Genomic DNA, 12,077 nt, shown 5'->3' on the forward strand with positions numbered 1-12,077 from the left:
TCTGTAGATTATATATATCTTCAGATAGATATTGAAAGACAACTGAATAATCTAGGCAAGCTGGTTGGACTATGTCACCACAAGGGAACTGTGGTTGAAAAATATTTCATCATATTATTTGCTTCTTTATTTTCAAATAATAAAAATGTATGCCTTGAAACAGCTTTCACTGGAAAGCTTTTTTTAATCCAAGATATAATTTCTCAACTAAATGAAAAGAGGAGCCACCCAAAATCTACCTATATTGTAGGAGAAGGCAATGCACATAACCTCGATGTGGTAAGTAACAGCTGTGTTAATTACCCAATACAGCCTTGCCGCTGATGAGTCACAGCTATATCCAAGTGTGATAAAAGGGAGTGGGTTAGGTGGTGAGGGGGAATTATGAAAAAGGAGGAGCCTTGAGGAAGAGGGAATCAGAGGATCATAAAGAAGACGGATTTTGGGGAGAGAGAATCACTGCTGTGAGGTCAGTCTGGGTCTGCATTAGAGCCTGTTGTTGGAACCTGCAGTCACAGTCTAGCTGGGTAAAAGCTGCAGTCAGAGTCTGCAATCTGATACCTGCAGTCAGAGTTTAGCAGGAAATAACCAGCAGTCAGAGGCTGCAAGGGAAACCTGCAGTAGGATTGCTGCAGAGTCAGTGGATGGTTGGAGTCAGGATGGCTGAGCTGAAAAGCGGAATAAACCACGACCCTTTTCATGCTGTGATAAACAAGAAGTCTGTGTCTTGGTTAATTTCTACCCTCTAACAAGAGGGCTGCTGTGGCACTGTATCAGGCAGCCACTATACTTGCATCCATGTTAAGGAACATAGCCGCTGGACCCTTGAATGATCTGAAGTAATTCACTAATTAAATTTTTGAGAGGTCATGACTTTTCCAGTAGCAGTGTGGAAACATTAGTTCTTCTTTATCCTGTTGTGAATGTTGATGAAACACTCTGCTACGCTATTCTTTAAAACAAATTCCGGAAACGGGAAGGAAAAAAGAAAGCCAGAAGCGCTAGTACATCTGTTTTCCCTAATTCACCTCTAAATTGGCTTTTCAGTGATAGAGTGATATTCTAATAAAAAGTTACTTACTAGACTCTCTTCCTCCACCTGTCTTTCATCCTCCTTCCCAACAACAGGACACTTCCTGAATGCTAGGGAAGGAGCTGCACCCGAGACCAGTTTGGGCTTTCTTGAGAAATCAAGATCTCATGCTAATGAGAGCTTTTCTCTGGAAATGAGCTCATTACTGTTCATTTTCCTCTGCTTTTAATCTATTCTTCAAGTGTGTGTCATCTTGAAAAGTTTCAAAAGGCATTTCATGAATCTGCAACAAAAGCAAAGTTAAAAAGAGAAGTCTTGCACTAATGAAAAGCATAGTCATGCTTCAGTCATGAAGGCAGGAATTTAATTATTGAAGAGAGGAAAGCAGGGATGGGCCACAGATCAGAGAACTGAACTGGGGGGAAAAAAAAGTGAAATTATATAAAGGGAGAGACAAACGAAAACTCAGAAACTATGGCTATTAAATTTATGAAATTAATTACACAACAACTACAAATAGAATATAAATTTTGAATATGTATTTTTTCCTGATGATAGTGTATTCTGTCTGAGGTGAGATTATTTTAATATTATTATTTAAAGATAAAAGATTTGATTCAGGTTGATGGAAGGACAATTTCTGAATAAATCAGAACTTTAACTAACAACGGATTTTTCTTGATCTCACTCCATCTCTGCTGTTCACCAAGTTTAGGACTGATTATACTCTGTTTCAGACTACTTGCATTTCTTGCATTTATTTATTTTTTTTAAACATGTGCAGGATTTGATGGAATGATCCAATCTGTGACTTAGGTTGCTTGTCAAATAACTTAGTAAATTATTTTCAGAGCTGAACATTAAATTCTGAATGATCCTGTATGTAAGAGAATACAACTGTTATAGTCTATTTTGTTCTCAATATTACACAGCATTTACAAAGTTTAATCAAACTTGGTTTCAACTTTCTCTCCATCTAGAAATTTATCCTAAGCAGTTTAAGATATTGTAAATATTGAATTCTTTTCTTTCTTACATAAGGTAGAGGGGTTTTTTGTTAAACAGTGTAAGAATTCAGAAATAAACATTCTCTCTAGTATTTCCTTTTTTGCTGTACGACATTTCTTTGTATTACTTCTGATGACTTGGCATGAGTCATTTTTATGACACTGAAAGCATCATGTATGAATGAAAAAGAGGCTCTCAGTCTGCGCAGATAGCAAAAATGATGGCCTAAAAAGGTATCAGGGCCCTTTAAAAATGTTAAAATAGATGTCTTTCAATTATGCTTTTTTTTTGCACAGTGCCTTAACATATAAAAGTAGTGTAATGGAAACAGACTACTACAAAATAGTTGTATAAAGTGGTGTAAGTAGACTCAGTGCAACTGGGGTTCTGCCTCCTCAATTCTTTTCATTTCTAGAATTTTGAAATGTGTATACTTTGTTTTTGCTTGCTTAAAAGATAAGTTTAAAGTATTGCCTGCTTCCTCTGAGGTATTTTCAACAGAGAAAGTGATCACTTCATTTGAAAATCATGTCAGATGCCAATTAGCCGTTTTAAAAAACCTAGAAAATATTAAAAATAAAAATATCACTTGCCCTTTCATATTCAGATTAGCTGCCCTTGTCTTTTAGCTCCTCTTATATTAGGTCTTCTGCATACTAAGCAATCACTGATGCTCCAAGTCACTGATTACTGCAAGAGCTGAGAAGTGATGATCTTCCTGTAGGACAACTGCACGGAGACTGATATCCTACATCACCTCAGTATTTTGATACATTCTGCCTTTCCAATGAGCTAAAATAAACTCTTAACTCACATCTATTCAAGGACCATGTGACTTCTCAATGTCCTCTATTAAGGGTCATGATGTAATTCAAAATTATAGTCATAAAAATAAGACATCATGACTTATGGCAGGGAAATACAAAGGTCATAAACTTAATTTAGATGGTAGATTCTAGATTCTAGTAGAATCTTGGGGAGGTAATGAGTCATGTGATTTATATGATTAAATATACACGTTTTAAATTCTGCTGCTTCAAATAGAAAATGTTTTGCAGCCACTCTAGTACAGGTTAGCGTGCAGCAAAGGTTCCATTCCCTGGAACAGTGAATCTCATTTGAGAGCTATAACTGCAACCAGAAAAATAAATGCCATTGAAATTAAGAATTTTTCTAGAGGGGATAAAATACATTCTCAACTTTGGCTTCTGAAGATGAGTGAAGCTGTCAGTTTTACACTGAAAACCCATGACAGCAATTCATTTTAAAATTAACTCAAGACAGGTTCCTGTTTGGACCTTTCAATCTTTGTATTGAAACAGGGATAAATGTAGGTATAGTCAGATATAAAACAGCCAAGGAAGTCCATTAGATATTATATTTTGTAACCTTTAATGAAAAGAGAAAACTTGATGTTAACATTAGTTTTCATAGAGTAAAATGAGAAATGGTAATATGGAAGTCCTAGTACTGAGTATTTTTATGAAGAAATATGAGTATTCTTTTGACTAAAGGTTTAAAATAATCTTCATTCATTGAGAGAAAAATGGTTATGAACTGATTCTTGCCCACTTAGAACAAAAATTACAATTAATATGGACATACAGTTTTTTCAGGCTGAGTAATTAAACGTCAAAATCTAGGTTATCATTTTCCAACCAAGGTAGCTATCCTTACAGTTTTTTAAAAATCAAACCTATGTTATCTGAGATACCTCAATAAACATTTAGCCAGTAAGCATATGTTAATTTTGAGATGGCAGTTTGATTTATTTAAATGAGATAGGTTCCTACATTGGCCTTAGTCTTTTCATTTCCTTTTGTTGTTTTATCATCTGTGTTTCCTATTTCAAGTGACTTTGGCACCAAGGTCAAAATATTTTAATGCATACTGTCAAGCTGAGCAAAATAGATGCAAGTTGCTAAAGGAAGAGATGTTTTCTTCCTGAGGTAAATCAGCTGAGCTGAGCAATAGTGGTGCTTTCTTCTGAGATTTTCCATTTGGTAGTGCAGCTGATTTCCAGCCATTCCGGTTTTTCACGCAGTATGAGTTGGGTTCTGAGCTCATACACCACTGACCGCATGCTAAAAATGGAATTCCATTTACATTTAATATATTGTCATCCAATTTATTCTTTTGGGAAGGCTTTCTCTCTCTCTTTCCTGAACATATAATGATGGGGTGGGCTGTTGAAGAGACTTAATAGCCCTCTCAATGTGCAGACAAATAATTTAGAGAAAGATATATAAGCCTAATGAATAAAATAGTGTTGCTTCATCATCTGAGCATTACCTAATTAATTAAAAAAAAGACACACAAAAAAAATAAGTTGTGATGTCATCTACCTGCTCTTTGTCTGTGTGTTTTTTACACTGGGGCAAAAAGTTATCATCCATTTCTTTAAGCTTGTCTTAAAAACATAAAACAATGTGGGGGCCAGGGGATGGAGGGAAATCTGACACTTTAAAGACTGGATATATTTTGAAGATATAACCATAAAAATATTGACAGTCTTTAAAAATATTTACTCTTTTTTTTTTTTCTTTTCAGATTTCTATGATGCATTTCAATGTATCTTTAGTTTAAAAGGAAACAAATCAAGAGACAGAACCTTTTTTTGGGTAATATTTTGTTGCAATTTTCCTCCTAAATTATTCTCTTATATTCTAAAACAATGAGGATTTGGGGGTGTAGTGGAACTTCACAAAAATTAGGAAATTTTGAAAACCCTGTTGCTCACAGACGTTATTGCACAAAAGTAAAAAACAGTAATCAATTTTATCTAAAGCTTAATAGGATGAATTTAGTAGACTTAGAAACCAGAACTGTGTTGTGAAGATATATGCAGACAGCTGCATGATTTATATCAATGCGCCTTTTTTTTTTTTTTTTTTTTTAAGGATTTTGTCTTGACAAATTTACCAAGGCCAAGCTCAAATCATATGAACAATTGCAAAATATGAATGAGCCACTATGGGTGTCATAGCGAAGTTCAGTTCCAGCTGAAGGTACACTGAGGGGTTTTGCATAGACTTGTGTAACTGTTTTCTGCCAAATGCACAAACCAGCTGCAGTCACTCGCAGGGGTTCTGAGAAAAGGAAGGATTGAGCTTGAGCAAGGATTACGTGGAGCATGGTGGAAGAATAAGATAGGTGTTATTCTTCAATTTGTTTTCTTTCTAAATTACACTATTGCACGTGGCATAGTACTAGCACAAAAAAGAAAAAATGCTGTGCTCATTAGGTGATGTCTGGTCCCAGTGTTAAGGTAAAAGCAGAGAGATTTCCTGGCTCTTCCTTTAGAACATGAAAAGAAAATCACAGGCACTACAAAAAGTCTTACAGAAGTCAGTAAAAGCCTTTTCTCTGATCTTAAGAAGTACCAAATTGAGGCTTTGCAGACTTCCTTCAAAGGTGGAAGCTGTTCCTTACTCTAAAAAGTATTTATTAGATCAGGTATACCAAGGAGACTTAAGACACAATGAGGATTTTCCTCTTGATATATCTTTCTTTTCTCTTTGTGGTTGATTGTGCTTGCTTCTATTAGGCCATTTATCTTTGTTCTAAGAAATTAATTTTTTCACTAGGCATGTAAAAGAGTGTAGAAAGTATCCCTTAAATGCTATGAATCAGGATTTTAGCCAAATGGATGAACTACAGAAATTTGGAAGTGCCACTTCTGTGCCTGCAACTTACTGATACCATGATTTGAAATCATTCTTCATAATTTACTTGAAAACTGGAAGACATAAGTTTGTCCTTGGTAGAGGCTGGATCAGAACCAGAAGCAATATTCTTTCTGATGAGTATTGGGTGTTAAGATATTCCAACTTCAGATTTTTTGTTTTCTGTGTTCAGGGAAAAGGTGTTAGTTTGTTACGTATAAACAAAGGTATTGGTGAGAAAGAGCAGATTTCCAGTTGTATGCCGCATGAAAGGGAAGTATTGGTAGCTGTTCTTACCATGTTGGTCTGCATAATCTGTTCCCTGGGCAAAATGTATCTTCACCTACAGACAAATTCTCATCTACAAATTTAAAAAGAGAAAAAAGACACCTAAAAGTAAAACATCTGTTGGTTGTTTAGGTTTCTGGATGGTGGAACCCATTTCTAATAAGGAAAATTAAACTGCTCTAATGAGAACTACTTTGTGACTTAGGAATTTATGATATAGTATTTAAATTTTCAGCTCAGTCTTGCTTTACAAATTCTATCTTCATCTAAACTACATAGAATTTAATCTGGAGCATGCATTTGCATGGTAAAATACAGGAAACTTTGTACTGGAAATCTCCACTGGTGAAGTTCATTAGACTGGTGAGAGATGCAGCTCAAGCAAGAACATGAGACATTAATATCCTAAAATATGCATTCTGCTAAATAAAGGTTTGAAAAATGCCAACAGTTAATGTGTAACTCACCCTTTAAGGTGTAGTCTGTTGAAACTCTTAAAAATAAAATGGATCAACAAAACATAAATCTTCAAGACTAAAATTTGCAAAACAAAATTCTATGCATCCTTAGATTAAAATATAGTATTTGAGCTATTGTATGAATAAGAATTTGGACAGAAAACTGTGTACATAAATCAATGAAGAATCAGCTGACAGTGTGATTTGATGTACACATTATGTAACTGGATCACAAAATTAAATGAAATATGAAATGACAGAATATGTTATTTAGATGAATCATTAAAGAACACTAAGAAGATTGATAATTGATTCTTTAGAGGAACTTGTAGTCTAAGCACCTTTTGAGAGGACCAAAGCTTCACGCCAGGTCATATTAACTTCCACTGCCATTAGCACTGTTTCATTCTGTACCTATGCAGGACCATCAGGATTTGACAAACTTGGTAAAGTATAATAGTATGCTTGAGATTTAGTGCTGCCTCACTTTTCTGTCCATTTTGGTTCTCTTTTCTGCTTTCATGACATGGCACCATGAGTCTGTAAGGCCTGTCCGATTGCTCACAAAACCAGCTGAGAAGACTCAGGAAACTCCTAAAAGAAGTCAACACTAAATGAGAAAAACAAGATTTCTCTGCCCTTAGTTGAGGAGGCAAAACGCAGTGTCTTTTGTTTTCCATTTAGCTGATGTTCCTCCCCCTGGTATTCAGTGCCCCTTTGATTTCTACAAAGTCTGTAGGCTGGACTTTTTGCTCTTAGAAGTGCAGGAAGCCAGTACAATAGAAGTAAGCCTGCTTTTGGGTAGTTGCCAGCTCCTCCTGTGTGAAGCATTTGAAGTTCTTCAGAAGGGCTATTTGCCAACAGGTTTGAAGAATTTTCTAGGGGAAAGGACAACTTTAGCAAAATTAGCAAACCTCAGATTCCCTTGCTACTCTTCGGTTTTATTAATGTTGTAACAATAGTGAAATCATATGGATTGTAATAGACTCATATTTGCTATGATAGGAGATTATATATTCTTCTTAGTGAAAAAGATTATATCCTCCTGTGATCTTCTTTGATACCTTTGCCTTCCTTTTGATGGTCAGATTATTATTTTTTAATCTTTGAAGATCATTCTTCAGATGGGATTATGCACAAGACTTGAACTTCCTTTCCTTGCAAACTGTGTACTGTCATAGCTCTGAAGTGAAAAGTAAATAATCAGTCTCACAAAGAAGCCAAGTCAACCCTGATTTTATATAACATATAAACTCAGATAACCAGACTAGGTGATTTGCTCACAGGGTAACACAGTGCTCCAAAATGTCCATTGAGCAGATGGGATATTGTCGCTAGAGGACACGAATAAATACTCACAGATCTGACTCCATGAGATGAAGGCTGAAGAAGTTTTTATTTACGAATACCTCGCTTTTATAGGTTTTGAAGAATGATCAGGGATTGGAGAACAAGGTTGCCACCTCTCCATCCCACTGGCCCAGCCAGAAGTCCATCAGTTGACTCTCATCAGAAAGGAATGTGGAAAACATAGTTGTTTACAGAGTGCGACTGTGAGAATTCAGCTACAGAGCTATAAACATCTCACAAAATCTCACATAATATGGCAACAGGATATAAAAAGGTAAGGAGCAACAAACTGCTTGGGACACTTTTTTGCTGTATGAGAAGGTTGTTACTGTCAAATGTGTAAAACATATTAATTTTGTTGGATTTCAAAGCATGAGAGCAAAACATAGTATCAATAACTTTCTTCTGGGCTATTCTCTTTCCTATAACAACAAACTGTTCAGGAAGTTTAGGGAAGGCTGTAAAATCAAGTAAGACCCACAATGATGCTCATAGAATAGCCTCTCATCTTCAAGGCTTCTGGAGCTGGAGGGGATGCCCTTGTCATAAACACCTTTTCCCAGATAATCATTCTGTTAGTTTGTCTGTTTGCTCTTTGAATCTCTGCCAGCTTCTAAAGCTAAAACTGAATTGAGCTGTACAGTGCAATACATACTGCTCTGTGAAACAGCTCATTGTTTTATTTTAAAACTGCCCCATGTTTTTTCACACCTCCCATTTTTTTCTAGTACAAAATATAGAGAGCAATCCTTGCTTCATATTTCTTTTTGTTGTCTCCTCTCTGAGTCACAGTTATTTCTTTTTTTGGCAGGAACTCAAAAATCATTGCTGTAATTTCTTGTATCTACATCTAATTCTAATCTAAGCTTTATTGGATATTTGGAATGCAAGTGAGTCACTTAAGTGAGCTGCTGGCAATAGACATCACATTGAAGGGTTTTATTGATGGTCTCTCACAGAACTGCCTGATACTGCTTCTCTCAGAAAGGAGTTGATGAGTACATCATACTTTGGACCCTCTGTTCCAGCTCACAGCTGCACAGAGCTGTATGTAGGGACTGTTTTTCAAATATTTTAGTGAATTCAAACCTTTTGAGCTTTTTCCCTGTCTGAATGAATTATCAGTTCTTCCCATCAGCCTTCCTCCTCATCTTCCCTGAAACTGAGACATAAACTTTAGAGAATTAAGGATTTTAGAAGGGTTAAGATTTTAGTTAGAGATAAACTTTGCTGAAATTAACTAAAAGAGATAGGTAGGCTTTGCTGAAATTAAATGTTAGTAATTAACTAAGAGAAACTGGGTTTGGGATCACTCTTCCATATTAGAATAACTGATTACTTGTCAACTTTATGTTTGGTTAGCTGTGTTTATAATGAAGAATACAGAAACTGATAAATAGCTTTTAGGAACATAAGACCATTGTGGGCCTCCTCTGCCCAGAAACCCATTGAACAGTCACGGACATAGGAAACAGGAGTCCTACCAAGGGTTCATTTATCACACTTGCATTGAAAAGGTAGAAAGGTCAGAATGAGGAAGACTTCTTTACTTTCTCATTCTGGGGACACGTCCCCATGAAAAGGAGCACCGACCCATTTTAAAAAACAAACTCCGCATGCTTAATGGCTTTTTAGCTAATTACCATACGAAGTGGGGGATGGGATGTACCAGGATTATGAATATGCATTTATGTTTTGGGTATTCAATGCTTTTGTAAATAAAAGGACTCTGTGATCACCTGTAAATTGTGGTGTGTATTTGGGAGCTATCCTGCACGCTGCCCGGCATCGTAATAAACGTACACTTTTTAACTTAAAACTGTTAAGAGAGTTTTTGTCTCTCACAGTTGGGTATCGATACTAGATCAGTACCCATATTTTCTTTAATAAGTCAAAACCATTCTGGGGGTGAGAGATACTGTTCCAGAAGTCTCTCTGCAGCACAGGCTCTGTCTAGTTGAAATTGCAATATTTGTCAAGAGTAAGGTTTGTCAAAAGGCTACCTCAAAGGTGACTGACAGTCTATGGGATGCTTTTGTCCTTTGATTCTGCTGCATTTGCTTGCAGCAGTGTAGAACAGATCCTGTGTGTCCAGTGAGGATGGATAAGTGGATTTGTCTGGTTGGGATAACTGTTTGGCAGAAGTGGTTTATCAGAAATCAGCACCATTTGACCTCTGAACAGAGTAACCCTGGGAAAGTGAAGGCTGAAGAGTGAAAGAGTAGAGGAGTACTTTGGCTCAGGAGACACAAGTAAAGCCAGAGGTCGAGGGCAGAAAGACAGAAGGGCACGGCAGAAGACATGGGTAGGCAAATTCTGGTAGCAGCGCTTCATGGGAAGCTGTGAAGAAATTGAGACTGGAATGCAAACTTTACTAATTTCAGTCATTCTACATATATAGTTGTGAGAAAAAATACATCCCAGACACGTAGAAGATTGTTGACTCTAGGTTAGATGATATTGAACTGGTCACTAACTATAGGTTGTTACAGATAAGACGGATATTTTAATCTTTCTTGCTGGAGAATGAGCCAGAACCACTGCAGAATCCGCCTTTACCTGTAATAAAGACTCTGTTCCTCTATATTAAGGACTTGCAGAGGAAAATTTTCACGCATGGGTTCTCTTAAAGCTGATTTCTTTGGTTGCTGATCTTGAAACAGTTTCCACAAAGAACTGTACTGTAGTTAAAATAAAGGACTAAGTCTAGTCCCAGTCTTTATATAAAAAAGATTTTTCTGGCCCTAAATGGTTAGTGTGATATATTTAAGAATATGAACCCCATTTTCTATATTTGGAATTAGACCAGAATAAACATAAAACAGAATATACCTTGTGCTTCATAGTTTATAATTGAGTGTGTTTCCTTTTTTTCTGTCTTAAACATATAGGTTACGAATTAATGGGGCAGCAGAGTGAAACAGAGTGTAAGTACTGCAATAAAATTAAACACTTTGTGTCTTCCTCTCTCACAGTTATGATCATTACAGAAGATAGTTATCAAATCTCAAAAGATTACTTTAATTGAACTGCTTGTGTAATGATAACTAACTGATTCTAAGAGCTTCAAAGATTTTTTTTTAAAAGCTGTAATACTACTCTTTTTTTATTCAGGAGGAAGCTGCAAAGTTGAATTTTCATGTGAATAAACTTTTTATCTGTTTGGTAAAAAAAAGTATATATTGTTTCACACCATATATTCAATTAATTTAAAATTTGTTATGTATCTTTTACATATCTGTAACCTTAGTATTATTTTTCTTCTGTTAATGAAACTGGCATTTATTTGCTGATACATTTCTGTCTTGGTAAATTGTTTGAAAAGTAACAAAACCAACCAAAAAATCCAGTGTGTTTGACTTTTGAACTGGAGAAAAAGACAGTATTAAAATCCTGATCTTTTCTCTTTTATTGTTTAATGTCATAATTTTTTTGCCAACTGCAGCTGGCTGACATTCCATAGTTCATCAGGCATGTTTAGAGGTAAGGATATTTTTCTCGTATTTTGGTCAGAGGTTGAACAGACAGGTATCCAAGCACTTACAACTGTTGGGTTTGGTTTTTTTGGGGTTTTTTGCTATCTTTATGTCTATTTAGGCTTATTTATATTTTCTTTATCTATTACAGATTTATATAGCCTGCTTGGGCACTGGAACTTGGACTCCTCAGGGAAGTGGTCATGGCATAAAGTCTGACAGAGTTCAAGAAGCATTTGGACAGTGTTCTCAGATACTTGGTAAGATTCTTGAGGCTGTCCTGTGCAGGGCCAGGAATAAGATATTGTTGATCCTTGTGGATCCCTTCCAACCCAGGATATTCTGTGATTCTGTAATTAACCATCAGCGCTTTTGTGATCTCTTTCAGTAGCTGTAAAGTCATAACTGTCTTCCTCAGCCAGCAGGCCTCTGGAAAAGTATCTTGGCATGAAGTGATGGTCTAGTGTCCTGGTTAAATCTGTGGTTTATTCTTGGAATATTTTCTTTTTTAGCAAAATCCGTTTATGACCTGATCCATTTATTTCCCGTCATCGACCGCAGTTCCCATGTACTGGTTATCCCCTTGAATACTAGCTTCCTTTTCTGTTTTTGTGGTGATTTCATGAAACCCTGGATATAATTGTGGATCTATTTTGTGTCCAAGTTGACATGTTTTAAAATCTGTCTCTTATCCACTGATTAAAACAGCAGCACATTAAAAAGAAGTAGATTAACAGCAACACATATGACATAAGTATTTGGATGCTTAGTAAGTCATTACAAATATGATCCACGGAAC

At 36.0% G+C, this 12,077-nt stretch overlaps 1 long non-coding RNA gene across 1 annotated transcript in view; it reads left to right on the forward strand.

Moving 5' to 3' along the window:
• Positions 1 to 7,885: 7,885 nt before the first annotated feature.
• LOC120753071 (uncharacterized) overlaps positions 7,886 to 12,077 on the forward strand; it is a 69,432-nt gene continuing 65,240 nt past the window's right edge. Inside the window, exons 1-3 of the long non-coding RNA XR_005700948.2 lie at positions 7,886 to 8,076; positions 10,694 to 10,729; positions 11,430 to 11,538. This is a non-coding gene — a long non-coding RNA (uncharacterized LOC120753071). The remainder of the gene's footprint in view (positions 8,077 to 10,693; positions 10,730 to 11,429; positions 11,539 to 12,077) is intronic.

Source organism: Hirundo rustica, chromosome 5 (assembly GCF_015227805.2).
Source record: "Hirundo rustica isolate bHirRus1 chromosome 5, bHirRus1.pri.v3, whole genome shotgun sequence".
Classification (NCBI taxonomy): Eukaryota; Metazoa; Chordata; class Aves; order Passeriformes; family Hirundinidae; genus Hirundo; species Hirundo rustica.